The 10,794-nt window shown below is 45.2% G+C and overlaps 1 protein-coding gene across 1 annotated transcript in view; it reads left to right on the top strand.

Moving 5' to 3' along the window:
• Positions 1-10,794, top strand: part of ERBB3 (erb-b2 receptor tyrosine kinase 3) — a 155,150-nt gene that overhangs the window by 32,202 nt on the left and 112,154 nt on the right. The gene's annotated exons all lie outside the window — the stretch shown is intronic.

Here is a 10,794-nt window from a genome sequence, read left to right as displayed (position 1 = left end):
TATCAGCTAGACAAACCTGAAATACAAACTATTAAAACTTTATGTGATGTAATGTGACCTTTTTTAGCAAATAGTGGATGTCTGTCAATTATTATTTACAACAAGCTGGTAAAATATTTTCTACAGCTAGACAGATGGTATCAAGAGATGGAATTCTGTGTGCTAGTAATGCGTATGTGGTTAGTTATGAATGGATAATAATCTAAAATACCCCTACTTCTGGATATAAATTACTTGAAATATGTTTTCCTCTCCACCTATCCTCCATAATTTCTCAAATACAGGATTGTTTCCCATATTATTCCTATTTAGCATGCAGGTTTGGGGTGAGTGGTGGGGGTTCTGCAAGGTAGGAGATAGTCTATGCATCTTTCCACCAAAGTGTCTCTTTATATACCGTATGCTCTTCTTAAGCTTCACCTCATACATAAGCCCCGTACACACGCAGCGATTATCGGCCGACCGATCGGCCGACTTTTGTCCAGTGTTGTTGTGTTGGTTGAAATGTGCTCTAGACTGCACACAAATTTTCTCGGCCAACAAAAATCTACTTCAGAAGTGATGTCATGTGCTGATTTACTTTCCGTGTGTTTTTTCTTCTCTGAGCATGCCCAGTCTTGCTCATCAGATTTTTGTCTGCCGAAATTTGTACTGACTGACGGAAAATCGGCCGTTGTGTTGACGGCCAACAAAAATTTTATAGCCTGCACACCAGTTTTTTTTCGGCCGAAGAGTCGGAGTCGGTTGTGGAAAGCATCATACTAACAAGCCGAAAATCGGCCGATCGGACGTTGGCCAAAAATTCCCGGTCAATAATCGATGCGTGTGTGCGAGTCATTAGACATCTCTACTGCCAGATATCTAAAAAAAAAAGAGAAAAATGTCAGTTCAACAACGTGTAGCACACAGAGCTCCAATGACCTGTAGACCAGTCCACAGCCCCAGGAATAGAAGCATGGATCCAGCCCAGGGCAACCCAGGAAACTTCAGGGCAGGATCAACAACACAGGAACCGTAGATGTCCCCCCAGCAGCAATAGAGGAGGCAGACCGTGCGTAGACAGGAGCTGCAAATAGGGAGTACAGTGTAGCAGGGCCCCAAGAGCCCCATATCATCCAAGATAGCAGGTGCAGCAGAGGAAATTAAATGGAGTCCAACCAGTCAGCAGCCTCCCCCGCCGAATTGAAGAAAAGGACAGATCCCTTGTAATCCACACGCAAGCGGCTCGGGTACATCATGCCATATTTCAGGCCCTTGGTTCGCAGGAGTTTGCGCACTTCAGTAAATGATCTGCGTTTCTTCTGCGTTTCCACAGAGAAGTCAGGAAAAAACATTATCTTGCTGTTCTCAAACTGCAATTCCTCCTGCTTCCTGGCCTCAGAGAGGACACGATCCCTGTCACGGAAGTTCAAAAAGCGGACCAGAAACGGGCGCGGGGGGGCCCCGGGTGGCCGAGGTCCTGTGGGAACCCTATGGGCCCTCTCCACCACATATGTCGGGGGAGGGGGAGGCAATTTGAGTAGATCACAAAAGAACTTCTCAGCAAACAATGTAGAATTAGATCCCTCAGCCTTCTCTGGCAAGCCGACCACCCTGATATTGTTGCGACGCTGTCGGTTCTCAGCATCCTCCATCTTGTCCGCCAAAGCATTCACCTGGGCCTGCATGGCAATGATTTGTGCCGAATGGGAAGCGGTAACATCCTCCACCTCAGACACCCTGCCCTCAGTCTCAGTCAGGCGCCCCCTGATTTTATCCAGATCATGGCGGATTAGGGTACATTCAGAGGCCAGGTGGTCAATCCGGAGCATCAGGGCAGTTTTTGAGGCGTCTATAGCAGCCAGTATGGGAGCAGTAATATCCCCCCCTCCATGCGACCCTCCATTCTGACCAGCGGTCCCCGGCAGAGACCCCCCGGTACCTGAGTTCATAGGCTGCGCCATAGGAGGGTCCCCGGCCCCCGCGGACATCTTTCCCGACTTCAAGAAGGCCTGGGCGCCTGTGGCTGCAGAGGAAGAAGATGAGGCCTGGACCTGCAAGATGGCGGCGGCCGCTTTTGCGCCTCGCGGCGGGACCGCTCGTTTAGGCCGCGGGGTCGGTGCTGAAACCCGGGATTTTCTCCCCGACATCCGTGCCCCACCTGTGCCCGATGCGGAGGAGGGCAAAACCGCCGCGATCCGAGGCACAGGGGCCGTGGATGGAGCCGTATAAGATCAGGATGGTGGAGAGCTCTGCCAACACACGTCCGGCGCCGTCTACATCCCGGCCACGCCCCCTACTGCCAGATATCTAATGTATTATACAATAAATGTATTATTTGTTGCAGATTTCAAAGTTTATTTTAGGAACTGCTTATGTATTCTTATTGCATTTTGGAGTCATGCAGCCTCCTTGTGAATGGGCACTGAGAAGTGTTACATGCTGGGAGTAGAAGATCTAAGCACTAAGGCACAATTCAACCAGGGTATGGGCTATCTTGAAAAGATGAGGGTTGTCACCAATAGGGAATGTGATGAATAAACAGACATGAGAAGGCGACGGGGTTTTCGGTCAGCTCTGCAGTCTTTCCACTGTTTATAGTCATTCAAAGTCACCCCAAGGGGGGCCTCCTTCATTCAAAAGGCACTTTGTCGTAGTGACACATTCTGCATCCTCTTGTCTATTTTTACCCTCCTAACTACAATGGGTCCCTAGCTGAGCCTGTATTCCCTCCCTTCACAAGCATCTGAATCATTGGTCTTTTATGAAGTCAGAACACAGACTGAGTTAAAGAAGCTGCTTACACCCAACAAGTATGAGAAAATAAAAAACATGTTTATGAGGGACTGGATCAGCTACAAGGAAGTGATTGATGCAAATGACTTTTGAAACAACACCTTCTAGAAGGCAAGTGAAACAGCAGGTGTTGTGCCCAGTGAATCTGCCTAAAAGCCAAGTTATTCCAAATTATGGTTTGGTTTAGATAAAGAAGCCTTTAACCACTTAAGCCCCGGAAGATTTTACCCCCTTCCTGACCAGGGCCTATTTTGCGATTTGGCACTGCGTGACTTTAACGGACAATTGCGCGGTCGTGCGACGCTATACCTAAACGAATTTTGACGTCCTTTTTTTCCCACAAACAGAGCTTTCTTTTGGTGGTATTTGATCACCTGTGCGATTTTTTGATCATGCGCTATAAACAAAAAAATAGCGTCAATTTTGCAAAAATAACAATATTTTTCACATTTTTTTTATATGAAATTCCCCCCCAAAAAAATGTAAAAATCTAAATTTTTAACATTTTTGGCCAATTTGTTTTATGCTACATATGCTTGGTAAAAAAAATTGCAAAAAGCGTATTTTGATTGGTTTGCGCAAAAGTTATCGCGTTTACTAACAAAGGGAAAGATTTTTGTCATTTTTGTTGTTTTTTTTAACGCGTAATGGCGGCGATCTGCGATTTTTTTGCGGTACTGCGACATTGCGGCGGACATATCGGACCCTTGACTGACATTTTTGACACTTTTGGGGTTACCAGTGACATTTCTACAGTAATCAGTGCTATACATATGCACTGTTACTGTAAAATTACACTGGCAGTGAAGGGGTTAACTTTTTTGAGCGGGAAGGGGTTATGTGTGTCCCTAGGGGCGTGATTCTAACTGTGGCTTGAGGTGTAGGAACAGTGATCGACGGTCCTACATAGTAGAACCGTATGATTACTATTTCTACACAGGGGAGAATGACAGGCGGCTTGTTTACATCAGCCGCCTGCCTTTCTCCCTCTGCACCGATGATCGCCGAGTGACACACGCGCGGGGGGGTCCGTGACCATGCGGGAGCGCGTCTCCGGGGGGCGCGCGCTCGCTCCCTAGACCCTCACAGGCTAGCGACGTAGTACTACGTTGCTCTGCCTGTGAGGGGCTGACCGCCGCAGTAAATAGTCGTGCGGAGGTCGGCAAGTGGTTAAAAGGGGACACAACAATGTATGCAAGGGTTCCAGATGTTTCATCGACTGAAGGACTCTTTACAGTCAAGGAGGCTTTAGGCCACCTCAGACATGTCTCCACTGGCTCTAAAATAAAAAATAAAATAGAGATGTAACAAGTATTATGCATTTCTACGCTAACATACAATTGTTCCTACTGCGTAAATTATATAAACAGGAATCCGGCCAAATATAAACCATTTTAGCTAGGTCCTTGTTTAGGCAGTTAAAGCGGAGTTCCCGCCACAGAATAGTTTTTTTTTTTTTACTAATACTTCCCAAACTGTCACCCCCCCCCCCCCCTTCATACATCAACCAATCCGGTTTTCTACAGTATAGTAATCGATTGGCAATTATAAAATCTTACTTTATAAAATGTGCCCTGAGCACCGCCATCTTTGTCCGGGTTCCCCTGAAGCCCCTGTGTGTAAATGGATGCCCTGCTTCCTGGTTTGAGATGGAGGGGGGCCTCCTCCTGTTTGTAAATAACGCGATGAAAGGAGCGGCCGGCCGCCTACGTCACTGCCCATTGCAACCTGGGAGTGATGAGTAAGAGCTCCCAGGACGCATTGCGGGACAGGAAGTGACGGCGCGGGCTGCGGCCGCAGTGGGAGGAAGTGGAAGGAAAGGTGAGTATATTTTCTTCAATAATAAGGTAAGTAAAAAGAAAAAAAATTGTAACTACCCATTTGTTTTTTAAGTAACAAATAGCAAGCGGATGGCCCCAAAATCGATTAGGTCGATTTTGTGTCCGGAACACTTTAAGTAGAAAATAAAAAATACATTTCTAAACTATATACATTGTTATAATGTTGTGTTAAATAGAAGGGACTTCAAAGCCTAAGTTTAAGAAAAATGTTTTAAAAAATTAGCAAGAGATATTACTTACATTTAATCCAAAGTGTCCACTGTGCTGGTGCCAGCTGTTATAGTGGAAATCCAAAGTCCTCTGCCCCCTCCCATACCCTGCAGCTGTAATCTTCCAGTGTTGAATGAAGAGCAAACTATGAATGGAGGATGGATAGATGAATTAAAGGTCCGCTTCTTACATTCATAGGTGCTAAAGTACAGCTTCTATGAATGAAAAGGGGGGGGAGCTAAAGGGCTGGCAGATTTGGCACCTTTGATGAGTGCAGAAAACACACTCTATTAAAACATACAGCACCAGAAGCTTACGGTTGTGGTGTATGGGAGGGGGGAAGAGGACACTCGATTTTCAGTGTTAGGGCTCTTTCACACGGTCCGCCTCCGTAGGCGGATCTGTGTTGCTCAGCGGGGATCGATCCGCGATCCCCGCTGAGCCGGGCGGATGACAGCTCCGTCTCCGCTTGCAGAGCGGAGAGGGAGGTGTCTCAGCACCCGCTGCCCTCTATGGGGGATCGGATGAGAGCGGACCGCTTGTCCGCTCTCATCAGATCCGATCCGATTACTGAACGGATGGAAAAATAGGGTTTCCATCCGTCCAGATTTCAAGCACAGGATCGGATGCGGATGGCAGCGGGTGTCAGCGGAGGTGTCTCCGCTGACACCCGCTGCCCCATAGAGCTTCATGGAGGATCCGATCAGATCCGCCTAAAAAACTGACAGGCGGATCTGATCGGACCGCCCGTGTGAAAGAGCCCTTACAGACAGCACTAAAGTTATTGCCATAAAAAGTGTATGGGGCCCTGGGTACTGCCCTGGGGGGACATGTATCAAAGCAAAAAAAAACATTTTTTAAATGATCGTTTTTAAAGGAGCAGTGATTTTAATGATGCTTAATATGAAACAATAAAAATGAAAAATTCCTGCCGGGGGGTCCCGATGCCGTTTGTTTTTTAATTTTGCGGTGGAGTTCCCCTTAAAATTTTTACCAGACCCAAAGGGCCTGTTATAGATTTTGGGGGAGACCCCACGCTGTTTTTTTTTTCAAATTCTGTCGTAGGGTTCCCCTTAACCACCTACTGTAAATACAGGGCATTTTCACCCACAATTTTCAGCTTTCAGTGCTCATTGGCGTCTATGGGAAATATTGGTCAGCTTGACATGGCACTGCTCCAGGTCTTTAGCATTGATGTCTATGGGAAATATTGGTCAGCTTGGCATAGCACTGCTCCTGAACTATGAGTGACAGGGACACCATACTTGGGGAGTACCGAGAGGGGACCCAGGACTATTAATATTATACATTATTATACAGGATTTATATAATGCCAACAGTTTGCACAGCGCTTTACAATATGAGGGAAGACAATACAGTTACAATACAATTCAATACAGGCGGAATTAGAGGGCCCTGCACGTTGCAGTTTACAATCTAGAAGGACTACAACATATCCATACATTTTAAAAGTGGAGTATGCCTGTACACTACACTGACTGCACTAAACTGACTGAACTCACTATCCACTAACTACCTGCCTAATCTCCATTGTCACACACTATACACGGCTGCCGTGTAAGCAGCAGCCTTATATAGTGTGGGGCGTGGACGTAGCCCTGAGCCATGATTGGCCAAAGGCACTCTGCCTTAGGCCAATCATGGCTCTTGCATTACATTGTGCTGTGATTGGCTAAAGCATACAAGTCAGGTGCATGCTTTGACCAATCATCAGCAATCAATGCACTGCAAGAGCGCAGTGCATTATGGGGCATTCATCGGCAGGCAAACTTCCTGCTGAGCGCCCCATTTATCTGTGTGTTCAGCCAACACACAAACAGCTGATGTTCGTATCGAACTTACGTTGGACTCAAACACACAGCCCATCCCTAGACAGCACCAGCACAAGCGACACTTTGGATTAAATGTAAATAATATCCCTTTTGTTGATTATTTAAAAATGTTTTATTCCTAAACGTAAGCTTTAATTCCACACTGCGATATGTTGTACTATTTTTTACCATCCAGATCAGGAATATGAAGCATTGCAACCAATCATACAGTATGTTTGCACATGTGCAGACAAGGAACATGCTGGCAGAAGGAGAGTGCTGACCTCATTGGTGTTCTGCTGCTCCATTCAAAAGCTGGGGGAAGAGAGAGTTCTAAGCTGTATTACCTAACTACATTAGGAAAACGTTAAATTACTGACCTAGCTGAGCTGAATAAATCTCAGACCTTGCTGAGCAGAACTATAAGTCCTTAGCTATTTGGCTGGAATTTAGCTTTAATTAATTGTATTTTATTCAGCAGTGCAAGGTAGTACTTTATAAAGAGCTATGCATCTTTTACAACCGCTCTGCCCTACACAATAAAAGGAAAGCAGGGGCACACTACTGAATATATGGAAAGTGGCAGGAACCAGGATCACCCAAGAAGCCCTTAAAACCATGTAAAAAACATACTAACTGATAGGTCTCTGGATGGATGGATGAAAACAACCAGACCGGCCACCAATCTCTTGTCTATGTATGAGACCGGCAGCCATCGGCCAAATGTTGTTCGGGAAGAATGTTGTTCAAACAGGTTCACAAACCTGTTCTTATCGTCATTTTTCTCATGAGAAAAGTGGTATTAGCAATGTTTGCCTGCACCAATCTTCTCTCCTCCTCCTTTTTTCTGCAGATGAGTTAAGTGTACATGTTACAAGCGAATTGAGACCCGGAGGTGCTGGAGGTTGGCTAAATCATACCTGCACATACCTCCTAGTTGGGGCGTCTTTTAGAGTAAACCCATAATCAAAGGCAACACCCTTACATCGCCTTTCGTCATAAAGACCAAAAACATACTAATTTACAGATGCCAGCAATGGTCAACATAAACAAAAAAAAAAGGGTAGTGCAAAAAAATACAAAAAGCCTAAAAAAAGTTGTGCTTTTTGCACCAAGTGTTTGCCCTGGTGACCACTTTCCCTGAGACAAAAAAGGATAGGAAATCCAAAATGTTAGAGATGTCAACAACAATAGAGGTGAGAGTAAATCTTCCAACAGGGACACCAGTTTCAGTGACAACGATTGTTGTTAGGAAAACGACGTAAGGGAAGTCTCCAAAATAGGGCACAAATGGCAAAAAATAACCGAATATACCTACTCCACCAAAATCAAAACAAAATAAAGAAAATTATATGGATATAGATACATGTAAAATAGTTCAGGTAATATGCAGATTTATACATAAGACATAAAAAGAGGGGCAACTGTGGAGGAGAAAGGGTCAAGGGATTTTGTTGCAAAGTATGAACTGTATCTCCAAAAGTCGGGAGCTTATGGTTCCATGTTTGACCTCCCTTTCACGGCAGGTTAGACAATGATAGATAAGGATGATTGGTTGCTGTAGGTAATCATAGAGATTCATTGTTTTCTTTTCAATACCTTCAGTCATGAGGTCCAACCTAAACTTACAAGTTAAAGCAGAACTGATGTTTAAAAAGAAAAAAGTGGCTTTATTGCAGAGGAGATATGCAATTTCTATTCTGTAATAAAATAAACCTACCTGCTATCTCACAGTCTGTAGAATGTAGAGGTCAGTCAACACCCTGGCATAGTCCCTGTATGCTGGGATGACTGCACCGCTACACATGCGGGGGAGTCACGTCACCCTGCATCGGCGAATCAAGATGGCCAAAGGCAGGCACCCAAAATAAGCCAGGGAGAAGATGCCAGTCCCAGCAATGGATCTCAAGGGCATTTCACCGTTGAAGCCGAGTTGTTATAACTGGTGTTATAGCTAATCACATGTGCAGCATCATGGTAACTGCAGATCAAACAGAGGCTAAGATGTCAGCTTCCTTGGTTGTAAAGGAGAAAGCCGGTGACTGACAGTCTGCTCTGCCCCTCCAGTTCTCACTGAAGCACCAGGCTGTATAGGGGGCGGGAGCGGCTGGCTCAGGCTCTCACTGGTGTGCTGAGAGGCTAAGCCAGCTGCCGCTCAGGGACCTGGGTGGATCGCAACATTAAAATGGGGATCTTTCCAGAGTATGGACTGCGTGGAGCGCTGAGACCTCACTAGAGTGCTGGGCTGTGGATGGGGCGGGAGCGCCTGGTTTAGGCTCTCAGTGGCCCACTGTGAGGCTGAGTCAGGTGTCAGTCCAGGTCCAAGATCCATATGGTTGTGATCTTTCTCCAGGCCTGGACCGGCTCTGTGATGTCAGCCGACAGCGGGCTTCAAAATTAAAAGAAAGAAATGCTTGAAATATATCACTCTGTGTGTAATTAATCTATATAATATATGTTTCACTTTTTGAATTGAATTAATGAAAAAAATTAACTTTCAAATGATATTCACATTTTTTGAGATGCACCTGTGTATATATAATTTGTGTAAGGGGACTTTAACTTTATTAGGGCTCTTTCACACGGGAGCTTCGTATGTCCGTATTTTATCCCATTTTTTTGCGGATGAAATACGGACATAATGTAAGTCAATGGGATTGCGGATGTCAGCGGATGACCATCCGCTGACATCCGATTTTCGTCCTTTCAGTTCTGTTCCATTTTTTGGAAAGGAACAGAACCCTATTTTTCTTCCGTTTAAAAAACGGAAAGGAAGCAAAATCGGATGTCAGCGGTGTCATCCGCTGACATCCGCAATCCCCATAGACATGCATTATGTCCGTATATCATCCGCAAACGGATGGGATTATATGCGGACATACGGAGCGGATGACACAAGTGTCATCCGTGTCCGTGAAAAAAAAAAAGTGCCACAGCGTAATTAAAAAATTGGAGCGGCCGTGTGAAAGAGCCCTTATTTGATTAATATTCAATGTAGTGTGAGGTACTGAGGAGAGCGGTCTCCTCTAAAATTGACCATGTACTCAGCAGCAGTCATTTACCGCTGCATAATATACGGACACCTCTGTGTTTCACTGATTTCCTGTCACCATAATCTCGCTATGTCCCACGAGATTACAGCAACAGGAGGTATTCTTCAGAGTTTGAGGCGCTTGTAAATCACCTCACTGCTCAAAAGGAGAAGCGATCTACACCGCTTCGTAAACACATCTCCTCTGAGAATGCCGGAGAACCCAGCAGTGGTTATTTTCCTCTGCTTGATAAACGGACACCATAGTGTTGAACCCCAGATATCACTCAAAGCTGATGGTTTGATCATAGAATCCGGACAGAACCTACTGTAATGGCCAAGTCCCAATTACATTTTAAAATGCCTGGAGGATTAAATACATAACTGCATTCATTTTGTATATCTGCCTAAACTTCAGCTTTAAAGGAGAAGAAGGGCCAAAGCACTCTCACAGGAGAGCACTTCGTTCTGTATTCCTGTGACCCATTTCCAGCTGACAGCTGGCTAAAGTCTGCTGTCGGGTGATGTCAATCAGGCGGTCTAGACTCTGGAGACATCTTGATTTTAATGTGGGGATCCACCCAGATCTCTGACTGGCAGCTGACTCAGCCTCTCAGCACACCATTGAGAACCTGAGCCAGCCGCTCCCGCCCCCTATACAGCCTTGCGCTTCAGTGAGGACTGGAGGGGAAGAGCAAACTTTCAGTCACTGGCTCTCTGCTCACTGAAGACCGAGAACTGAGCGATCAGCAGTCTTTGATTGCTCAGTTCTTGGTCTTAAAGGCTATGGGAGACCACCTAGATGAGTATGATGTTTTTTTTTTAAATACTACACTTCTCTTTTCAACCTTTAAAGATGGTGTCTGTAGTTTATATGAGCATTTATAGCTTGTTTTTCTGAAATCCAGCGAAAAGTTCCTATTGACTTTGAAAGGGTATTTCTAACACTCTCTAAGTGCTGTGTTTATAAGCAATTTTACTTGCAGAGGAGTTACTTTGGATTTTGCACTTTGCCATGTAAATAAGTGCACCAAGTAATCTCTAGAGCAGGGTACAAGGAAGGAAATTAATGAATAACAAGGCATTCCACTGTGTCTTATGTGCA

This window comes from Pelophylax lessonae, assembly GCF_965119305.1.
Source record: "Pelophylax lessonae genome assembly, chromosome: 2".
Classification (NCBI taxonomy): domain Eukaryota; kingdom Metazoa; phylum Chordata; class Amphibia; order Anura; family Ranidae; genus Pelophylax; species Pelophylax lessonae.
This window is presented reverse-complemented; position numbering and strand designations above follow the sequence as displayed.